Here is a 12,749-nt window from a genome sequence, read left to right on the forward strand (position 1 = left end):
CTGGAGAGAATAAGTGGGGCATGATAGTTTTCCTGTCTTCTGATATGAACAAGAAAGAAAGAAAGAAAGAAATTGTGAGTGGAAGGAAACCAGAATAAAATAAATAAGCAGATGCAATGTTATTTTTGTATGCTATTGCATGAACCAACAGTGGCATCCAGTGGTATATTTCCACAGAAAAAATATTGCATGAAAATATCATTAATTGTGCCTTCCATCAGAATATTCTATGGGGCAAATTTTCCAGAACTGTTTTTCCAGTAGCCACTCACTTTTGGACACAGTCATTAGCACCAGAAAAAGAGACTGTGTGTGAGCAGACATCATTTGTGCATCTATTAGCTCGTTAGAAGGCTATTTATGCTAATATTAATCCTTAGCCCTGCCTCAGTGCAGGGGACTGGACTAGATGACCTATAGAGGTCTCTTCCAATCTACATTTATATTATATTTGCATGCAAATTTAGTCTTATACAAATTAGTGTGCATTTAAAATTATCTCTGCAAGTTTGGAAGCTAGGTTGAGGCCCCTTTGAAATTTATATGCAAACTAGAAAATGTTCAAATCTGACATCGCCCAAAGTTATTTATTTTCAGAACTTTGAAACCCTGCTGTCTGAGTTCTCTCTTCCAGATATCCAGAGAATAAACTTGCTTTTTGAGGTCATCCCGGCCCTTCAATTGTTTTTATACTTAAGCCCACAAGATGGCAGCAGATACATTTCCAGGTCTGTACTGTTCAGTTAGTCCCTCTTTGGGTTACTGTCCTGTCTCCTGATCATTTATTGGCAGTAAACAAACTGTTTGATCGGGAAAATTATTTAGATGCAATTAACAGTTTGAACATACATTTCTATATATCGCTATGTGAACACACGTCACTTTTGCTGCCCTTTTATCATTGCCAAAACAGGGAACAGAACAGACATTAAAAGTAACACGTCTTGCGTATGGATTTTTTTAAATATAAATGTAGATTTTCAGGCCTCTTAACTCACACTTGAAATAAGGCACCAGCCAAAAAGGTTTTAGTGATCGTATCAGTAGCATAAACAGATATTTGTGACTCAGCTATCATCATTTTGCAGGGAACGGGAGAGGGAGCACGTCTAGTGATTAAAACTGAACAGACAATCAAGATCCACGTGTCCTGCTCCCACGTTAGCCAGTGACTCACTATATGTCTTTCAAACAGTTTACTTCTGTGCCTCAGTTCCATCAACTGTAAAATAATCATTCCTACTTCACAGGTATATTGAGGCTTCATTAATGTTTGTAAAGCGCTTTGTAATTACACAGCACCTTTACGGTTCTCAAAGTATTCATATCAGCCAACTATACAATGAAAGAGGGAACAGTTTATTAAATAAATAGGCATAAATTAATGTAATCAGTAGCTCTTCTGCCAGAGACAAAGAACACTAAAAAGGACCGGGTTCAAGAGCACTTGATATAGATTATATTTATGGGAGTCTTTCTAAATAAAGGAAATGCTTGTCTTGAGCCACTACCTAGAACCATATTCACACGTACTGATTCTAGGAAGTTAAAACTAATGCCTTTGGTCATCTTTACCATTGTCCCTTTCCAATTCAGCCACCCCACAGGAGTCTTTGGGAACCTGATTACCTAGCTACCTACCTTTTATCTGAGAATCTGATTATATATCTTATCTAGGAAAGGGAAAAGCATCTAATTTAGTAAGAAACTGAGACTTGATCTAGACCCAGATTTTGTTCTGGTGTACCTATGTCCATGGGAGGGGGTATGGTTTTTTACTGATATACCAGTCCAGTCCCTAGTGTGGATGCATGTCTATAACTTAATTACCTTCCTATATGGGGCTAAGTTATAACAGTATAACTGTACCCACACTGGAAGATTGTACAGCTAACTATACCAGTACAGTTATAGTGGTATAACTTGTGTGCATAGACAAGGCTCAAGTAAAACCAAAGTGTATCCACGCTATTGAACACTCTGCAGTCTATTATTATTCATTGAGGCCCCCAAATCAATACCCACCTCTACCTCAATCTCACTCATTAATCCAGTTCGACAGCATTGTAGTCAAGTGGGTTGAAGGAAGGTGGCAGATGGCACATGAGCACCAGAACTATGACCCCCCACCCCCTGCTCCTCCTCTTCCCCCTGAGGCCTTGCCCCCTGTCCAGGCCGGAAGCTGTAGCCCAGGGGTGAATATATTCTCCAGCCCCTCTGACTTCCCCTATCACTCCCTCTCTCCCCATGTGGAGCTGGCCCAGCCAGCCCCTCTCCCCTGTTGCCCCCCTGGCATGGAAAACATGAAGGTCAGCTGTAGGCAGGGGGGGTGCTGAAGATTCTGTGCCTAGAAGCCTGTAAGGTGTAAATCCAGCCCTACCTAATGGGGGAGAAACAGCTTGTTACCTGCAAGCTCTTGCACTTATGCATACCAATCCTAACCTGTAGGGCTTAGAGAGGAAGGAAACTGACCTTCAAGACATCTTCCACAACAGACACTGAAACTTGATTTCCAAGGAGCAAATCAAATTCACAACAAGAACATGGAGATAAAAATCCCACTGAATCATTCCTTTCCAAGATAGCACCTCTCCCCATCAGTCTCTTACATCTTCCCATGACAAACAGAGGCAGACCTCTAGAAAACATTTTCCAGCAATTTTCCACCTTCCTGTTCTACACTGCAGGTTGAACCCAAGAGCAAGCCAGATGTACCTCCCTCTTTACCCCAGCAGCTCTCTCCTTTAACAGTCGTGGTCCCTCCCAGGCAGCAAGACTGATCACTCAGCTGCATCCACCTTTGCGTAACTGGGTCCCCAGTTTGTAGCATGCATTCAGACAGTAAGAGACAGGCCCTGCTCTGCACATCACACTGTCTACATAGACAAGGCTGAGGCTGGGAGAATAATGCTTATAGTTTACATTAGGGGGAAACTGAGGAACAGATCAATTAAGTAACAGCCCTGGTCCACCCTGTGGTGGGGCAGGGGATTGAACCCAGATCTCCTGAATCCCAATGCAGGTCCTTATCCACAAGGCCAGCCTTCATCGTTGGCTTTATCTGTGCAGCTGTACAGGGCTGCCACCCATCTGGAGTGGCACACATCTAGCAACCTATTCAAGACCTTGTGCATTTGGCAGCCCGCTACATTTGCTCCCATCAGCAACAACCCTCCCCCCAGGATCCCCTCACTCCCTCCAATATCTCCTTCCCCAGCACCCCCCATCCTGGCTTCTGAGGTGTGCGGGAAACAGCTTCCTGTTTCCCCCACATCCACTGATCAGGCAACCCAAGGAGGAGATCGCTGGCACTCCGCTGCCCACGAGGAGTGTTGCAATGCAAACCCCAATTAGGTGGGGCAGAATGTGAACTGGCAGGATGTTTGAGTTTCATGCTTTTCACAATTATTTTATGTCCGTTTCAATACAGGAACATCAGTTAGCAGACAGCCAGACACAAAAACTTGCTGAGGTTACAGCATCCATCACCTAATGGGGAAACACCCAGTGCTGTGTATGCAACAAACATGAAGAATGAGATTAGCAAAAAGCACTTGTGTGATTTTAGGAACACAAGTCCTAGTAAAAGCCTACAGGATTTGGGCATCTAAGGCACATAAGCACTTTTGAAAACCCCACCCGACATAAGAAGGGTATTTACCAGAGATGTGCTCGACCTATGAAGTATAATTTGACCAATATTGGATCACTGGACAATGGACAACAGAAAAGTGATAACATGGGCAAATCTTAGCATATCAAGGAATTAATACCATCATATGGGGAGAAGACAACACAAGGATCAGATAAGAGATTTATAGCCGTGTAAGTGACTCGCGTAGCTTTTTCATTAGTTTCTCTACCTGCTCGTGGCAGAGATAGGAGTCTCCCTCAAGTTCTGCATATCATAGTTTGAAAAGGCCACATTCATTCATTGGGCATTTCTTCTGTGGAGTATTTGTAACTTTTGGGGTTGTTAGCGCCAAACCCATCTTCATTTCAAAGGGACTTTTGCTGGCATAAGAACCACAAGATCTTTTACCCCAAACGTTTGCAGACATTAGCCACAGGCAATCCCCCACCTCTTCTTTCTGCAGGGCCTTTGCCCTCTCTTTCTTCCACTTTGCCATTCTCCATCAGTCAAGGATATTGCCGTGCTAAATGAAGACGTGTGCATTGGCATGCGTATGCAACATGCTCTACATAAACAGGAATATACAAACATTGAATATCAGATAATTGGAACATTTTACATTTTCTCAGTTTGGAAGCATAAGACAATGTCATTTCAGAGGCTGCTGTTCCTTAGTATATCTGAAGCCATACCTTCCAAGATAAGAAGTATTAGTTGGATGAGAGACCGGGGAAGCCATTGCTGTTGCTCATTCAATAGGTTGCACTCCTTCCTTTGCGTTAGTATTGAGCCAGCACCTATGGTCTTGTGCTGCAGGTAGTGTTTTTAAAGAAAGCTAAGGTCCTGATCATTTATCATCCTTTGGACTCCATGGTACTTTTCACAAAAGAAAGTAAAGATGTTAACCCTGGTGTCCTGGCCATATTAAAGTGCATTATAACTGTATTAGAAACAAGGTAGGAAATGTAGAATAATTTCTACTTTTGTCGTAAACTGTTGTGAACTGTTACATATCTGCTTCTCGGAGGTGGCTGAATTCTGTATCTCATGTGGTGTTTTGAGACAATGTTTATAAGGGCTTTTTTGATCCTTGGAAGAAAAGGTATCACAGAAGTTTTATTTATCAAAATATTTTCCATTGATTAGGAATATATTAATCTTTCCATATTTTATTAGCTAAGCCAAAATGAATTAGAAGTTGGAGGGGAGAAATCTCATATCAACTTCATTGCTAAAATACTGATATTTATGTTTAAGGCATAATATTCAAAAGTGTTATTTCAAATTTTACAAGAAATCCTTGGTGATCATTTGCAGAACTCCTACACCCTAGTGAGATCATCTTTCCACCAGATGTCACACTTCCCTTTTATTTCCTGCCAGTTTTACCTGGGGTTAACTTCAGATCACATTCACAAAACTAAAAAGGTGTGCACAAACATCTATGCACAGTCATTCTGAATTTATTAATAACTTACTGCAAGCTTCCAGAATAAATCCTCAAGTCCTCAGTCACTCTAATTTGGCAGTGGTAATAAACCTTAAGGCAGACATTAGAAGGTCTTTTTATACTGCATACCTTGATCCCCAGTGTAGTTTAAATAGGAGCTCAAACTATATCATGATTAGAAAAGTAATTTCATATTTCCAGCATCCTGAATTACTAAATGTATAGCTAGGCATCAAGTCACTTAAATAAATTCAGGTTCTGATCCTTTAGACAGTTTGTTTCCAAAGATCCCTAAATACAAGCATAAATGAGTAATTAGAACAGCCAAAATTCCCTACCTTAAGCCGCCACCCCTGTTGACATACTATATAGTTAAGGCCCATATTTCTTAGTGGTTTCATTTTCACTTGCAAAGATAATATTTATTCCATAGCAGAAGGAATTTAATTATTCAGTTCTTATTAATCAAGAGCATGGACCAGGGACAACATTTTTAAACTTGAGTGCCTAAATCCTTATTTAAGCACCTACATAAGTGGCATGATTTTCAAAAGATGAAAAAGACAGTGGAGAACTTTGTGGGTTTCTTTTAAATCAATGTTTGGAATTTATATCTGTGTAGCAGAGCAGAATTAGGTCCAATATTCCTATTATCCTACACACTGGAGTTTGCAAAATCTTTTCAAAAAACAAATTTTCAAAATCTTTTCACACTTTCCCTGACAAAGTAATCAATATCTCTAGAAGAAGCCTCGTGAATAGTATGCAGCCAGCCTTTTTCAATTTTAATAAAAATATCTAATAAGCTAAAATAAATCCACATGAAGCACTAATTCAAATATCCAACACTACCTCATTGCCTCAGCTTCAGACAGTTAACGTGCTGATAGTATTGCACTACAAAGGTTTACTTTATAACTTTATATAATTTTCTTCCTGTTCTTTGACAATGACCTATTTTTAGACACATCACACTGAATAGATATGTCACTTGATAGAAAGCCATCCTGAAGATTCAAGTCTGTCATAAATAAATATGAAAGACAAACTGGTACATACAAGTTGCCTCTGAGACCTGCTTTCAAGTCCATTCCAGAATGCAGTGAATGAAGATCATTTCAAATGAATGTCTGCTGGTCTCTGCCATGTTTCTTCTATAAGAATTGCACATCACAAAACAGCTGAGCATTTCCAAACAGACAGCCGTAAGAAGGTACAGAAGGAGGAAGACAGCGAGAGAATGTTCTGCTAGCCAGGTGGCAACACTTTCCCACCTCCCTCTCTCCAAGGTTCAGGTGTCACCAGAGCACTTGAAGTGTCATAGAATTCAGAAGTTATTACTTAGCTACTTAACATCAGACACAAGACAAGCTGCATAAAAAGGATTTTTTTTAATACAGAGCAGATTTCCTTATTCAACATAATAAATATCACTTAGCAACAGTAAAACAGACATCCTAACAAAATGAATTGTACAGGTATTGGCTGTTTGCTCCATGACTTGTGTTGCCACCTTGTCAGATGACATCCGAGGCCATGTTGCCAGAGGCACTGGGAGTTTTGACCTCTAAAAGGCAATTTTCTCACTGTCTGCTCAGAAATGTAACATTTTTCATATTGAAGGCTTTTATACGGTATCTAACTTTCTGCTCTATAAACAGCATATCCAAACTTCCATCACAATAGAGCTAAAATTAATGACAGTTTTGTGATTAACACTGTAAATATTTAATATCAGGAAGCTATCACTACATTACCATAATCACTAGTGCACAAGAAAAATACATGGGCTAAATTCTAGCATTGAGTTCAATGTGGATGCACAGGGGTGTACATCAGGCCAGAAGTTGGCTCACACAGTCCTGGATGTTCAGGTAGAAGATACATACAGGATCACTAAATCCATCCCCATGCAAGTGTAGTTTATAGTTCCCTTACTTATCTCATACTATGAGTGATAATGTGTTTAGTGCTCACCTGATAGCTTTTCCCTAGATTATTAAATAAAGGCAAGTTTTCTTTCTAATGAGTTTAACTATAGGTCATATTCACTACGGACCTGACCTTAGGAATAACAGCTCACCAAAAGAAGAATTATTGAACAAAAGGCTGAAAGTATATTGTAAAAAGTAATGTTTTTGTTCTTTTACAGACATGTCAGACTAATTTTTTATTAAACTCATGAATCTTTCATTTTAGGGGGAGTCTAACAGGTCAAACAAATAAATATTTTCATGGCAGTAGCTCCCCTTGGTATCCAAAACTGGCAATAGGGTTTGGCCCAACAATCTCTCTTCTGGTACAGAATAGAACCATATAAGATTAGGATTGGAAGGGATCTCAGAAGGTCATCTAGTCCAACCCTCTGCTTAGAATAGTTACAAATGATCTGTATACAGTATCTTTCATTTCACTTATATAGCTATACATATACCATGCTATACTTCTGCAATGAGAGAAAGGATTAAATGGCCCTTTTATCCAATAACTAAATTTTCTGGTTATGAGATGATAAAAAATTAGGGCTCCTGGAACTTCTACATCTGCAAAATCCATTACCAACTATAAACTTCAAACAGGTGCATCTTTGCCTCACTAACATGGACATCAGAGACAATACACTAATTGGTGGGTCAATGGCAGCAAGCCTTGCCAAGGCAAGTAGTTGTTCCTGGCAAATTAAACTTTAATGGCAAAAAGTTAATGCCATCCAATGCATTTATAAAAGGTACTCATCACCTTAGTAGCTAGATACCAAATAAAGCATTAACGTAAAAATATTTAGAATGGACTCTGCTCTTACCACCCGAGGATTTGATTGTTTAAACATGGATCTCCCCCATCAAACTATTAACCAAATGTGGCAAGGATCCTGTCAAACCTTTTGCCTTCATAGAACTATGAAGAGGTATTTGCATTAGCTCATTTAAATATGCAATGCAACAGTTCAGTACCCCCATAAAGCCAAGTCCTGTGATGAAGTATTTCAAAGAGTGTCTGGAATTGAAGGTATCTTACCTTGGACAGGAAGTCAAGATGCAGTTGAGCATTGTTTTCCTCACAAGGAAGAAGCTTTCTGATGAGACAAGCAGCAAAATTGGATGGCCAAGTATGTCAGTTCCTGAAGAAAGTACAAACCAACCATGAAACACAATCAGGAGTCACTAAGACTACCTTTGCAGAGGACAGCTTGAGAAGTTTCAATAGCTGCATTATAGTTGTGTCTCCCTCGTGTTCTCTTTAGTAGTTACTGGTTGTTGTTTTTTTAACCAAAGGCACAGGAGACAATCTTGCATCATTAAATAAGTATTTTCATCCAGGTGCACACAAAAAAGAAGACAGCCACTTTTAACAATTCAGTCAGCTATTCAGTATCGTCTTCAGACGGGTGTGAAATTAGCACATGGCCCTACTTTCAATGAAAGGTGTTCCTGCCGAGCATCAGCCAGCATGCAGTAGACTGTGCATTTGTGAAAGAAAGATATCAAAATATCAAGACATTGTGGTTGCAGTGAAACCCTAGTACATTTTGGATTAAAACCAAGGTATGAGGAAGATGACTCATGCCATCTCTCTCCAGTTGTGGATGTCTGCCATTATCCATTTGGTTGTTTCACCTCGAGAGAGCACAAGTCCATTCTAACATGTTCTAGGGGCAAGAGTCATGTTGCTGTTTAAAGACAGACAGCTTCCATTGTATTGGATAGTGATGCATTTCCCCCATCCCAATGCTTTGGATGAACAGTAAGGAACATAATTATTCAAATTATACATGCCAAACAGAACTGTAGCTGTATTATCTGTACAAGTTTATTTATAAAAAAAAAGCATCTTGCCAAATTGGAGAGAAGAATTTTGGGATGAGTGGAGTGTGTGTATGTGGAGGCTGTGGTGTCTTGTTCTGAAACAGAGAAATCCAAAAATATAAAGTGTTTGTCATGTGAGTGCCTCTTAATTTATGTTTGGAATAACTCTTTATTTTCATTTATTTATTGTTTCATCTTTTATCATTCAGAGAGAGGGAGAGGAAGAGAAACATTATTTTGTCACTTATTTAAAACCAGATCATATTTTTAAGCACCTAAACAAATAGCCATCTGAATTCATTATTCCAGACACTTGGATTAAACATCTATTTCTGGGAAGATAAGTGTCAGTACTACTTGCAAAACACTCCTGAGAAATTCAACAGTTAAAAAAGGCTTGCCATACTTGGCAATGCAGTGTGAAAGATGGGAGCTTTCTGCTGTCAAAGTGATTGAGTTTCTTTAGCTATTATTCATGTTAAATCCAGTTCCCAAACTAAATATCCTTTCCAATCTGACTTTTGAGAGAAACCGAAATATTTTATTATTAATCTCAAAATGGAATTCACTGAAAAGATATAGAAAGCCTCTGAATGTTATCCCAATCTGCCCAACTTTGCAGTAACTCATACCCACTCTACGGCCCTTTCATCCTGGTAAAAGATTACTTTACCAGAGTAGCATTAACGTTCAGTGAGAATCAGGCTCAGTCACTATAAATACGTCTATCCATCACACTTTAAATATGCTGCCTCTATTGCCTGATAATTTATTTTTGAATTATGATAATGATTTTCCAACATCATACACATTATACTTGTGACTAAACAAAAATTAGTTACCATAATATGCAATACCCAATAACAAACACTAAGTTTATTCACTTTGTCTCTGTCAGCAACAATTAACACTTACAACGTGGGCTATGGCAGAACCTAACTAAATCAGCTGGACATCCATGGCTTTAGACCTTATCCACACTATAAACTGTCTCATAACCAAGTCAGGGGACAACAGTCCACTAATCAGATCCCTTGACACTTATATTTGCTATATATATGTGTCCTCATTCATTATCGTCTGGAGTCCATTTATAATCTCTTCCAGTAAGAGAATTAGGAGCAAGAGGTGAAGCCATCCTCAATGCAGAATTGACATTAATGTAATGGGAGGATGAGTATTTGGCATATAGGGGAGATATAGGTGGGGGAGATAATATCTTTTATTAGACCCACTTCAGTTGGTGAAAGAAACAAGCTTTCAAGCTACACAGAACTCTTATTTGGGTATATTTGGTATATAATGAGAATTATCAAATAACATTTCCAGCAAGTTACATTGCATGTTATTTTGTGACATTTTTTTATTATTAACTGAGTATGGGTTTTTGGAGGCTTTTTTTGGTGCTATGGAGAGCTGTGACTGTAAAAAGGTAGGTTTTTAATGTTATGTGGGACCCATACAGATCTACAAAATGATTTCTAATTAATTGAACCCTAAAATTTAGTTTGGTTGCTATAAGTATTAATGAGAACCCAGAAGAAATACTGTAAATTAATCTGTACACTGTTACAGAGCTCCCTTACAGTAGAGCTGTATCTATGTGAATTAATTAAAAATAAGAAATTATGCTTTCTACCTCCTGAAGGGCTACTCTTAGTGCCACTGAACAGCTAGGGGTCATAGGACTCTGGGCAAAAGGAAAATACCCCTCCTCAGCCCGGACTTTTGTGTATTGGTTTCTTGTGAGTCCTTAGTCAAGCATTACAATAAAATATTCCTCCTTGTACAGCTAGCAGTAGCAGATAGTTTAATATAAACCTCACAAGCCAGTTTGAACTACATTTTCTTCTTGAGCCTTCTCCTCCTCTCCTCACAGATGCTCCTACTCTCCCTCTAATGGCAAACAAGCTTTCTCCTGTAATAGCAATAATGGCAACAAGGCCCACCTGCTCTGACTAGCACAGCTGCTTTCCCTCACCCCAGACAAGCTTTGGAGGGAGAAACTCCTGGCCAGACAATCTTGAAGGACCCACAAGAATGGTCTTGATCCTGATTCAAAACCAATTCCCATAGGTCCCCTGGGAGCAGTAGCTGGTTTCCTAGGCAACCACTGGTGGCTTGAAAACATTCTTGTATCAGATACACAGCAGATAAGGAAGGAAGGGTTGCCTGACTAGAGAAACTGGGATGAGGGGGTGCCTCTGGCCCAAGTGGGTTTCCTCATTGAGCCTCCAAAGGTACTTCTCATCACAATAGCATTTAATTCTTACAAGACTGACACAGTGCTGCAGACATTTCTACACAGCTGCAAGCAAAGAAAGTCTAAAAGGCTGTGCTGTGAGTAACATGGACAACCTTTGTTGTTACTCTTTCTGCATAAGCTATTTGTACAATGGGATACCAAGTTCTCTTTTCTGTCTTGGTATTCCTCCATCTACTCACCAAGAAGGCCCACATTTTAAAACAAGTAGTAGTAGTAGGGGGGGGGGGTCACGGTATTTACATTAGTCATGTCTTGAATGTAAAAAACAAGAACCATAGTCTTATTAGTCATTGAAAACTTTTTTCCAAGATCACTTCAAGATTCAACTAATCTGTCTGTTAATTCACTTTTTAAAAGAAGGCTATGGTCCTGATTCTGATTTCACTTACATCTCTAAATCAGCAGTAACTTCAGTGAAATCAGTAATGCTCCTCTCACTTACTGATGTAAAACCAGAATGAGAAGAGAGATAGGACCTTGCTATTTTTATGGGAAAAGGACTGTGGGAACAATAGAATAAAACCAAAGAGATTTCACTGTCATTGTTTTGGGGGAGTTGAAGGGAGAACATGCACTGGTTGCCTGTGAGTTAACGCACATGGCATCTATGGAAGAGGGGTCCCTATAGAGGTACTACACTGCAATAAAAAAAACCTATGACACAATGTCTCACAGCCTGGGACAATTGACTCAGATTGCAGGGTTAAAAATTGCATTGTAGGCATTTGGGCTATTTGAATATCTAGCCCAGAGGCTAAATTCTGCTCTCAGGGTCCTATCCTGCTGCAACTGAAGTGAATGACATTAGACCCACAAGCTTTAAAGCTGCAAGTCTGGATCTTACACAGGGCCCAGTTAAGCAATCCTTATTCCTATCCCTCACCACTTATTCACATAAATTGAATCAACAAGATTACAGTTGTAAATATTCACCAGAATGAGCAAAGATTGCTCAGTAGGGCCTAAAGTAAATTCAGGAGAGCTACTCCACATTTACACTGCTGTAACTGAGTACAGAGTGTAATGCTTTATAATAAAAGTAGTTTATGTGAACCGGTACTTTTACCAATCTGCTCAAAACAAAATCCACACATGGGTTGGGTCAGAATTCACCCCCCTTTCTGAAGTTTACCTTTATTAACAAATAAAATTAATAATAAGATAAGAAAGTTCACCTTAAGCTTTCTCACTGACTTAGCTGTTCCTACAACCCCTTCTTTAAGGCTGCTCAGCCTGTACTTAAATCCTCTCTCCCAAAATGCCCCACCCATCTCCCTTATATATGAGTGGACTACAGCACCACCTGCCTCAGAGATTCTGCCAGCAGAATCCATTTAGCCCTTTGTCAGGAGGATCAACACTTATGATCTTGGAAGTCTGAGGCAAATGCTGCCTGCCATTTAAAGTTTCTTACTTGATAACAGGCTTTAAAAGGATATCAGATAAAATCTGAAGAGTTGATATTGTAAGTTATAATAAGTGTAAGATATTGAAAAGTCAAACAGTGGTAAGGTCTAAACTTAAAGCAAAGGAACATACACCGCTAATACAAAAAATAAGTGATATTCATATGAGTAATGTATCATCCAAAAC

General features: G+C 39.3%; 1 long non-coding RNA gene across 4 annotated transcripts in view; it reads right to left on the reverse strand.

Annotated features, from left to right (window-relative positions):
• The window catches only part of LOC137147729 (uncharacterized), a 213,055-nt gene extending 200,653 nt beyond the window's left edge, over positions 1-12,402 (reverse strand). For all 4 annotated transcript variants that reach the window (XR_010918314.1, XR_010918315.1, XR_010918316.1 and 1 more), the window contains exons 1-2: positions 12,332-12,402; positions 8,103-8,205 (exon numbers count right to left, since the gene is read on the reverse strand). This is a non-coding gene — a long non-coding RNA (uncharacterized lncRNA). The remainder of the gene's footprint in view (positions 1-8,102; positions 8,206-12,331) is intronic.
• Positions 12,403-12,749: the final 347 nt, after the last annotated feature.

The sequence above is a fragment of the Emydura macquarii genome, unplaced genomic scaffold, assembly GCF_026122565.2.
Source record: "Emydura macquarii macquarii isolate MOO-44397 ecotype Brisbane River unplaced genomic scaffold, CSIRO-AGI_Emac_v2 contig_561, whole genome shotgun sequence".
In the NCBI taxonomy this organism is placed as follows: Eukaryota; Metazoa; Chordata; order Testudines; family Chelidae; genus Emydura; species Emydura macquarii.